Source organism: Dermacentor andersoni, chromosome 7 (genome assembly GCF_023375885.2).
Source record: "Dermacentor andersoni chromosome 7, qqDerAnde1_hic_scaffold, whole genome shotgun sequence".
NCBI classification, from domain to species: Eukaryota; Metazoa; Arthropoda; class Arachnida; order Ixodida; family Ixodidae; genus Dermacentor; species Dermacentor andersoni.
This window is the reverse complement of record NC_092820.1, coordinates 40,282,449-40,292,335: the sequence shown is the minus strand read 5'-3', so window position 1 is coordinate 40,292,335 and position 9,887 is coordinate 40,282,449. Positions and strand designations below refer to the sequence as shown.

The window sequence follows — 9,887 nt, the reverse complement described above, 5'->3', positions numbered from 1 at the left end:
GCGCCTTCGATAAAGTGAGGCACTCGGCTATCCTGGCCCAAGTATCCAGGCTAAACATGGGCAGGAGGACATACCAGTACATCAAAGATTTCCTGACGGATCGGACCACTCAAATATGCGCAGGAGACCTGCAGCTCGAAAAGAAGAATCTGGGCAGCGTCGGAACTCCGCAGGGCTCGGTTATCTCTCCGCTACTCTTCAACCTCGTGATGATCGGGGTGGCCGACCGGCTAGAAAGAGTAGCGGGAGTCTGGCACACCATCTACGCCGACAACGTTACGCTATGGGTACCGGGAGGAAGCGACGGACACATCGAGACAACGCTGCAAGAAGCGGTCAACGCCATCGAGGAGCAGCTGGGTGGGTCGGGACTCGCTTGCTCTCCGGCCAAGTCAGAACTGCTGGTGATTCCACCGACAGGAGCGGGCAGGAAAAGAAAGAATGTGGAAGTCAAGTACGAGCGTCCCAAGATCACGGTCAAGACAGCGGGAGGACAAGTAATACCGGAGGTCGAGAAGATTCGAGTACTCGGGCTGCTCACCCAGCGAAACCGAGTGAATGGTGAAACGGTCAACAAGCTCGCGGGCAAAACGGCCGTGGCAATGAGACTCATCAAGAGGGTGTCCAACAAAAGAGCAGGGATGAAGGAGGAGAGCCTGACTAGGCTCGTTCAATCGTTCGCAGTTAGCCACATAACGTACGTGGCCGCCTTCCACAACTGGAGGCCGAGCGAACGTAACAAGGTAGACGCCACCATACGCAAGGCGTATAAGACGGCGCTTGGTCTCCTCGGGAGCACGAGCACCGAAACATTTATGGCACTGGGAGTCCACAACACGCTGGAGAAATAGCCGAAGCACAGAGAATGGCGCAACTCGAGCGTCTCCCTGAAACGAGAACCGGAAGACACATACTGCAGGACCTTGGCCTCGAGCCGAGGGAAGGCAAGCAGCAGAAAGACGTACTACCTATACCGGATAGCATCAACAGAAAGCTCAGGGTCTGCCCGATCCTGAGGAATGGGAACCCCGAGCACAACAAGGAGCGCAGGTTGGCGAGGGTCAGGGCTCTCGTGGACCTCCACGCCAGAGAAGAAGGCGCCGTCTACCTGGACGCAGCGGAGTATCCGGGGAGCAGCGACGCATACGTGGCGGTGGCTGTCGGGGCATCGAATTGTGCAACGAAGACCCCGGCGAGCGTCCAGATCGAGAGGCGCACCGGGCGGAGAAGGTGGCCATCGCCTTGGCCGTCTTCGACCTCGGATGCACTACAATGTTGTGTGACTCTAGAACGGCAGCGAAGAACTACGCCAAGGGTAGGGTATGTAGTGAGGCCGCGCGCATACTGCGCAAGGCCGAAGACATCGGACGCAAAAGTGCTGTGGTGATCAAGTGGTTTCCAGCCCACATGGGCAGTGACGTGTCGGAACGCGGGAACGTGAACCACAACGAGACGGCCAACTCGGCCGCGTGAGGACAAACCAACCGCGCAGCTGCAAGCACGGCCGACTCGGAGTGTTGGTCGCGCTGCAGTGCCAAGAACAAGATGTCGACCTTCAACGAAATAGTGAAGTGGTACAGACTGAACAGAAAGACTATGCCGCCACTTCACCCGGGGCTTACCCGGAAGGAGGCAGTGTTATACAGACAGTTACAGATGGGGTCCCTGCTCATCCCGGTGCTAGCTATAAGCGCTTGTGTCCGAGCGTGTACGCGAGTGACGTGTGTAGACTGCGCGAAGGAGAGAGCCACCGCGGCTCACATGCTTTGGGACTGTAGCAAAAATCCGCGAGAAGGCAGCGAGAAGACGACGATCCCGCCGCAGCTAGAGGCTGCAACGAGGAGCTATGTCCAAGAAACACAACACAAGGCCGTCCAGCAGGTCTCCGCCGCTCTAGAGAGGCAGCGACCGCGCGAAACCGAGGAGACGGGGGGCAGCACCCCCAGGAAGGCGGCGGCGGCCCTCTCGGAACCGCGGAAGTAGCGAGGAACCAAGATATCGAGGAGCACAACGCACGAGACTGACGTAGTGGCCGCGTCGCGGTAAAATCTTGTCCTTCTTGCGTGGAGGGAGCCTAACCCCGTCTACAGGCATATTCAATAAAGTTGTTCTCGCTCTTTCTCTCTCTCTCTAGGTGGGAAGGGATGTGATAATAGAGTGATGTGACTGGATTGACTATCTTGTGTGCACGTGTTCCGTGTTTAAACCCATCGCACGTGTGCCGATAAGCGATGCACCGTGCATACATAAACCCTTGTTTTTTGTGCAATAAAGGAATCTTGCAAAAACTGCTGGCTGCAGCAGGACAAACCGCAGCCAGCAGTCGGTGAGCTCCGCATGGGCATACATGACCTCGGCGAGAATCGTAACTGCTCATCTCTGCGGCCCCTTGTCGTACGCTTATGGCACCTCTTGTCAGCGTTGACTCCAGGCTGCAACGACAGCTGACGCTGCAGTAGAACGGAGTGCTCCAGCGATTTAGGCCGTCATTGCCAAAAGTGCCGCGTTTTCGCCGCCAGACGATACGCTGCCCTATTCCAGCGCACCACAGGCAAACTAGCCGATATGTTATCATCGAAAGAAACTAGCGTAAGCTTACATGACACTGCGCGAAATAACCGGAAACCTTTACGCCATGCAATTTTACGCCTGTTTAATTACACCTTTACGCCTGTCTAATTTTAATCGGGGAAGTAAAGCCCGACTTAAGAGATCAACGTCAAAAAGAGGCGGACGATTAAGAGCCAGCCTGAGCTGAAATCGCTGATAAAAGAGACGCGATGCAGTATCTCAAAACAAGACTGTATACCAACTCATCTTAAAACTTATTGTGCGCAACTAACAGGGACGAAGAATAGAAGAAACACAAGGACGAGCGCTTTACCAACGACAGCTTGTTTAAAATATGCGTAATACTTCTTTAGAACGTACAATACTATGTTCAATAAAAAAAATCTATATAACTTTTGTTGATGATGCGGCGCTGCACCTCCGCGGGGCTATCTCAGCTATCAACAGCAAGAACCCGGTAGCCCTGAAGGCTAAACGCATCGAGGGCGCGGGCACGGTGATAGTGGCCTTCGATGGACTCAGGCTGCCCCATTTTGTCAAGTATGGTCGTATCCTTGTTAGATGTACGCTATATCGCGAGAAACTGAACGCCTGTTACCAATGTGGCATGCTGGGGCATCGCGCCGACGTATGCCAAACGCCGGAAGTCAAGGCGTGTTGACAATGTGGGGCCCTTCAACCGCCAGTTACGGGTGCTGCTCGATGAACTGCACGAGAATAGTTGCCTTTTGAGACCCGTGGCCCTTTTGCCGCCATTTCCTCTTTTTAAACTTGGGAATTTCAGCCGGCCCGCAGCACAGTAAGAAATTCAGAGGCAAACATTCTGTCTAAGCTAAGCACCTGCATAAAGTGCTGACTACGAATTCAGTTTTTTTGCCTTTTATGGCACTAATATAGAATAGTCGCTACTCACATTTACCATTGTAGCAGCTTCTTTCTCGGAGCGTAACCGTCCGTGCAGCGGCGCCTGGCCCAGGTAGTATTACCGTTGCTGCGATCACTTTGACGAAGCTATTTTTCTGTCGTGGAGGTGCTCTATTGAAAGGTGCTGAGTGCCTTGACAGTTCTCGATCCACTATGTTGCAAAGTTTGTCCTCGAGTGTTACGGATAATTCTTGTTGGCCCTTCCTGAAAAAAATTATCACGCGTCAGTACATGCAGCGAAAACCACACGACAATGCAAGCACTACACGAGCAATAATTATTCACCTCACTCCTCTATCTCACGGCTCCTGTAAGCAGCGCAGATTCTTCTCAGACGCAACTATACCGCTGTGGATCGCAATTAGTTGCGCTGCGTTACGGACACACTAGAGGCTGTCAGCTGACGGGTAAACAGAGGCCGCCATTTCGTGTGCGCTAAACGGCATAGATTGGATACAGATCCGACTAATATGTGGCTACAGCTTCGAAAATAGCAGTACTTCCGTTTGCATTTGTTTAAGCTGCGGCCGCCTTTGCGTTGTAAGGTAACAAAATGAATTTGCTTTATTCAGCATGGAAGTCTGCTTATGTGTCGTATTACAAAATAAGTTTGCTATACAGCCCCGGAATTTGAAAAGAAAACACGAAAGAAACATCCGGCCAATAAAGGGAGCTTCTGATTGGACTATCCAAAAAGACGTCTTGCATACGCAACCTCCATATTCAAAATAGCTGACGTCACGAGAAAATGCATTGGCATAAAAAAAGTCATTTCTACAAAATCACACCCCAGGCACATCAAGACACAAAAGCCCATGCAAGGCTCACCACAGTACCCCTGGGAAACTATCTGAAACTGAATGAACGTTCATTGTGATGAACGAGAAGGGAACTACCATCGCAGGTTTTTAATAGGGAAAACAACAGCATGGATTGGACCCTACAGGATTGCTCGTTATCTGGGGGACTGGAGCTATGAAGTGGTGGCTGACAAAACCCAGCTTTTTTCACGCAGCCTTTTGCGGCCCGAGGTGGTTCACATTATTCTTCTCAACCGTTCAACACTCTATAGGACTGTGCAAGTTTCATGTTCCAGATTGCTCTTCAGTGTAAATTTATTTTGTTTTGTGTTGCGTCGGGGTGATGTGCTTTAACTGGGGAAGTAAAGTCTGCTTTTCGTTTGGTTTTGGCACAAGTCTGTCACAATAAATGTTCAGCTTGTTATTCACTGCTGCATCGTTTGTCATTGATGACAATATGTCTGTTCTGCCTTTTAGCTTTCATACACAAGAAGCACCCACCCTGCATTCCTTTGTTTTTATAATCTGCAAATTTTGAGTGGGCACTTACTCGGTACCTTATGGTTGTACAGCAAACCTACCTCAACTCCTTGCAGTTGTTTGGGTTCGTTATTCCCATCTGTGCCTTCAGGTTCCTCCAGCGGTAGTGTGACTGCTGGTGCTGCAGAAGCTGGCACGTCAGTGGTGGCCGTAGGTGGTGCAGCTTGCACCACGTTTGGCAAAGATGTTGAGGAGCGGGCAAGATCTGCAGCAGTTGTTGCGGCTTTTCTCCGCTTCTTAATTCTAAGAAGAAAAATGCACACCGTAACTTCTCTAGATAACCGTAATGCAGGCTGTCATTGAACGCGGAAATGTCTGTCTAATTAGGGGGGGGGGGGGCACTGCTACTCTAAGTTTTGAACAGTTGCAATCAGCAAAGTTTGGCTCACACTGACATAGCACGTACGGACGGAGGTGCTGCTTTAGATCGGATTTAGATTGGAGCAATCTCGTTTACAGCCAGCAGGTTCATATCATGAATCTGCTCTCCCTGTCATGCTCTGGTCACAGACCAAAACAAACAAAAACTAACGACTGCCAGACCACTGAAAACGAGAATAAACAGACTAGATTTTTGTTCGGCATGGAATTTTGTCTCCATGCTGCACACATTGCGCGTTTAATCACCCCCGGAATGAATACATGCACTGCTGTTTACTCCCAAGTATATCTTACGAGTACCTACCTACGGGGCAGAAACTTGGAGGCTTACGAAAAGGGTTCTACTTAAATTGAGGACGACGCAACAAGCTATGGAAAGAAGAATGATGGGTGTAACGTTAAGGGATAAGAAAAGAGCAGATTGGGTGAGGGAACAAACGCGAGTTAATGACATCTTAGTTGAAATCAAGAAAACGAAATGGGCATGGGCGGGACATGTAATGAGGAGGGAAGATAACCGATGGTCATTAAGGGTTACTGGCTGGGTATCAAGGGAAGGAAACCGTAGCAGGGGGCGGCAGATAGTTAGGTGGGCAGATGAGATTAAGAAGTTTGCAGGGACGACATGGCCACAACTAGTACATGACCGGAGTAGTTGGAGAAGTATGAGAGAGGCCTTTGCCCTGCAGTGGGCGTAGCCAGGCTGATGATGATGATGATGCCCCACTCAATGTGCGCGTGCACTTGGCCATCTCGTCTGTGTGAAGTCACTGCGCTTTTATTTTTTGCAGGAATTATGGTGTAAGCCAAGCTATGCTCGAGCGACCTTTCAAAGCTTCCGAGTGTCGTATGGCTACCCTGCCATGCTATTTCTGCGTTAATTATGGAAGCTCTTCGAGGAGCTGTGACCACAGCGTCCGGCGACCTCTCGGAGAGGGGAGTTTCGACCTCCAGTTTGCGCACGTCTGCCCTAGTCGCTGGGCCTTTGCCAGCACTAGAGTGAAATCGGTCACACGAACCTTCGAGCACACCGACGCACGAAATCTTGGCTCAGGTATCCCCAAGAAATTATCGCATCTAAACATGTCAACACCTGAGAGCTAGTTTAAAAAGAAAGTGCCTATTTCGAGGAGTTATCACCCTGCACAGCGTCCAGCCTTACCTTCCGGAAGCACGGACAGCTTCGGTACTCGTCAGGAAATATTGTTGGCACGTACGACGGGGAAGACACATCGTTGGACGGCGCACCCGCAACGAAATGGACGCTGCTTATCTTCGTGTGCCGATAGGGGTCCCAGTTTGTTCTGTCGGCTCTGAAATGTGCAGGTTAGTGGCACAAGAAAAACAAAAACGCAGAACGCGAGATGGCCGAGACAGAAGACACGGTCACGGGAACCAAACTTACATTTTTCGTCGCACAGCCGTGATCCACCATTGCCGCTCCCCGAGAAAGCACGGACGAGCTGAGGAACCATGAAACGTCGTCCCCGCTGGACACGACGTGTACCTGTTGCTACAGCTGACTACGCAGCAATTCATCATGCCGACCAGCTACGCGTTAACGACGCGGTCGCGGCGTACGCGTCTCCACGGCGGCATGGAGTCATATTCCGGCAGCAGCACGGAGACGTTTCTTTCTGCTCGGATCCTCAACGAGCGTCTTCTCTCACAGCCGCGCGGTGGCGCGCCAGTAGCAGCGCACGGAATTTATTTTCTGAAGTGCAGTAATTGTTTTAAGTATTCATTCTTTTCTCGCATAATAGTCGACTGGAATAAGCTAACTAATTGAATTTCTTCAGCGCCTTCGTTTTCTTAGAACGACAGAAAGCTGAGCTAGTTGGTAAGGATTCACTATGCAAGAAAAGGTGAGGCTTGAAGACTGGACACAAATTGTTGGACATCTCGTTGTTTTCCTCACCGTTAGAATATGAGCTAACTGAATTGTGTTGAAGTGGACTGTATCCATTTGTATCCTATTCATTTATTTCTCTGGTCATTTATTTCCTCTGAATAACGTTTTTAAGTTATTCAAAACGGACCCTACACAACGTAAACATTGATGCATTTTTATTTCTTGTGGCTTCGATAGCTTGTATCTATTGTATCTATTGTATAACCTGCATTTACTATATGTTCGTGTATGCGGCATTTTTTTATGTACCATCTTGCTAAAATTACCGATAAGTGATTGCCATATCTATAAATAAAAATTAAAAAAAACTCGACCCGGATTCTCCGAAGCGCCACCTCCTCTGCACGGGTAAGACTGCGGGGGAGGTTTAGAGCTCACGGAGGTATGAGAGAACGTGTGACGCGCCGGGGGTGTTCTTTTCTTGTTAAAAGGAGGGTGGCATAACCTAGGGGAAGCAGCTGAGGCAGTGAGGATGTAGAGGTTGCTAGAAGCGCCGCAGGATCCGCACGGCTTTGGGAGCTCAGAAAGTCGCGTGGGACCCACTCGATGGATATTTGCGGCGGGATGCGTGCCGCCAGAAGATGGATGTGCTGATATATTTGAGGGCTGCGACTAACGCATCGCAGGGGCGAGCCGCGCCACCTGGCGGGCATCAGTCCGGATGATGATGCGGGCTGTGGGGACCATGGGAAAGGCGGCCACAGAGCACAGCACTTCTCGAACTGCAAGGAGCCTAGCACAAAAGGAGGAAGGAGGCTGTTGGATTTGAAACTTGGATCTCTTATTCAGGGCAGGTGCGCAAGGGCAATAAAGTGCAGTGGTCGTTTCACAGTCCTGTATACTTGCATCAACGTAAAAAACGAAGGAATCAAGTGACAGGTGGGCCTCTTGAGCTATAGTTTGTTTACGAAGCGACGCCGCCGCATGAATTGATGTCGGGCAGCGTATATCTGTTGGCTTGGTATCGCTCAGCTGTCAAAAACTCCAGGGAGGAAGAACTGGCGGTGGTAGAAGGGAGTGAGAGAAAGCGTAAGCCCTGAGAGCAGATGTCGCGTGCGAAAGGCTCGCCTTAAGCCTGCGAGCATCACGTCGCTGCTGCACCAGCTCGCCTAGTGCGTTCAGCTGTGAATTCTTTTGGCGAGGAATGATAGGGGTGATGCTGGGAAGGCAAGTGCTTACCCTCATCGCCTCGCCATTAACAGCTTCAAAGCGATCCCATTGTGCCCTCGTAAGATGCTGGCGTTGGGCTCGATAAAGTAGGCGTGGTTGCACTGCCGCTTTCACAAAGTGTCGCGAAACGTATGAACAGGCGCCACCCGTTTTAGGAGGAATGCGTCTAATCAGACTCAACGTCTCAATTACCTGCTTTTTAGCTAAGGAGACTCAAGCAGTCTCAGTTCCCAACTTATGCACCATGAAGTTCAGAATTTTTATAGTTGAACATTGTTGAAGGGGGTTCCGGATAGCTGACGACTAATGGGTGCTGCAGAGAGTTCACGCCGGCCCCAGTAGTTGGCGACTGACATGTAAGCAGATTTGCTGACGGAAAGCCTAAAGTCGACCGAAAAAGCATAAGTCGACGTAATATTTAAATCCGATTGAAGGGCAGCAGCTTGAGTTTGACAGGTCACGATGAGTGCTCCAAACCGAGATGTCATCAGCATGCAATTAAAACTTTATGTCAGGCTCATGGAGTAAGCGCCATGCAAGTGGGATGAAAGCAGTATTGAACAACATGGGTGACAATACCGCTCCCCGGAGTACGGCGCGAAGAGGGACAAATGAGCAGACGGCGTCACCTCCGAGTCAGGCTGCAAAGTCTCGCGCTTGAAGGAAGGGTTTGACAAAATTCCGCACTGCAGGGGGAAAATGCAGCATGTCATTTGAAGGCAAGATGGCAGCATGTCTGATCTTACCCTACGCCTTTTCGACGTCCATAGCGAGGACAGCATTAACAGTCTGATTGCGAGCTGACGATAAAACTGAAGAAGCTAAGACAGCCAGCCCATCTTCAGTACCTATGGATGGAAGGAAGCCTATTTGAGCAGGGTGGTAGGAACCCTGGCGCTCTAGCAAGCACGAGTCATGCTGCTAGCATTTTCTCAGAAAGCTTGCAGATTGTTGATGTTAGGAAAATGGGTCGGAAGTTGCCATGGTTGGTCACCGGCTTACCTTGTTTCAGAATCGGGATCACAGTAGCCGATTTCCAGCCGGAAGGGACAATGCCCTCTACCGATACCTTGTTAATGGTGTCGAGTAGTTGAGGCAGTGCAGCGCTACTCAGGTTCTTGTCAACCTCATAAGTAATATAGCCTGGACCGGGTGTTGTCTTGCGATTGGCACCATCGATCGCTGCAAGAAACTAAGGCATGGTAAAAGAGCTGCCTCGGCGTCTGCTGTAGATGATAACGTGTCAACATGTACTGGAATGCTTGGTAAGGAAGCACCATTGGTTGTTTGAAGCACGGCAGCTGGCACGGCAGCGTTCATCGGAACATGTCACATTTTGCTTGGCTCGTTGTGCAGGGGCTCCTTCTTTTCCGGCCGCTACCATGTTCTTCGCACCCGGCTTCCACAGAGCAGGCGCCGCGGAACCTTCAATCAAGAAATGCTTGGGAAACTGCGACTTCTTCTGACAGTTATCTGGACTACGACAAGCCAATCAGCGTCTGACTGCACTGGAACCACAGGGCAGTGACGTCACCGGATCCCCCTATAAAGGCTGCAATCAACCCCCATGGGCTCAGAGGGCACGGCAG

The 9,887-nt window shown here is 50.7% G+C and overlaps 1 pseudogene; it reads right to left on the bottom strand.

The window, feature by feature from the left end:
• Positions 1-4,263: 4,263 nt before the first annotated feature.
• On the bottom strand, positions 4,264-6,755 carry LOC126535391 (uncharacterized; annotated as a pseudogene).
• Between the last annotated feature and the right edge of the window lie 3,132 nt (positions 6,756-9,887).